Source organism: Notothenia coriiceps, unplaced genomic scaffold, assembly GCF_000735185.1.
Source record: "Notothenia coriiceps isolate Sejong01 unplaced genomic scaffold, NC01 NC01_scaffold00007518, whole genome shotgun sequence".
NCBI classification, from domain to species: domain Eukaryota; kingdom Metazoa; phylum Chordata; class Actinopteri; order Perciformes; family Nototheniidae; genus Notothenia; species Notothenia coriiceps.
This window is the reverse complement of record NW_011340219.1, coordinates 16,214-16,435: the sequence shown is the minus strand read 5'-3', so window position 1 is coordinate 16,435 and position 222 is coordinate 16,214.

Below are 222 nucleotides of genomic sequence, written 5' to 3'. Positions count from 1 at the left end.
AAAATATATGTATGTAAAAGGAGAATGTATGTATGTAAGAGTGAAAATATATGTATGTAAAAGGAGAATGTATGTGCGTGAGAGGACCAGTATGAATTACGGCCTGTACGGCCCCTCATAAAAATATGTATGGTTTGCATGAATCGCAACAACTTCACATTTATTAGATTCATTCATGTTGAGATAAACTGAGACAAAGGGATTAGGTTATATATGATTCCC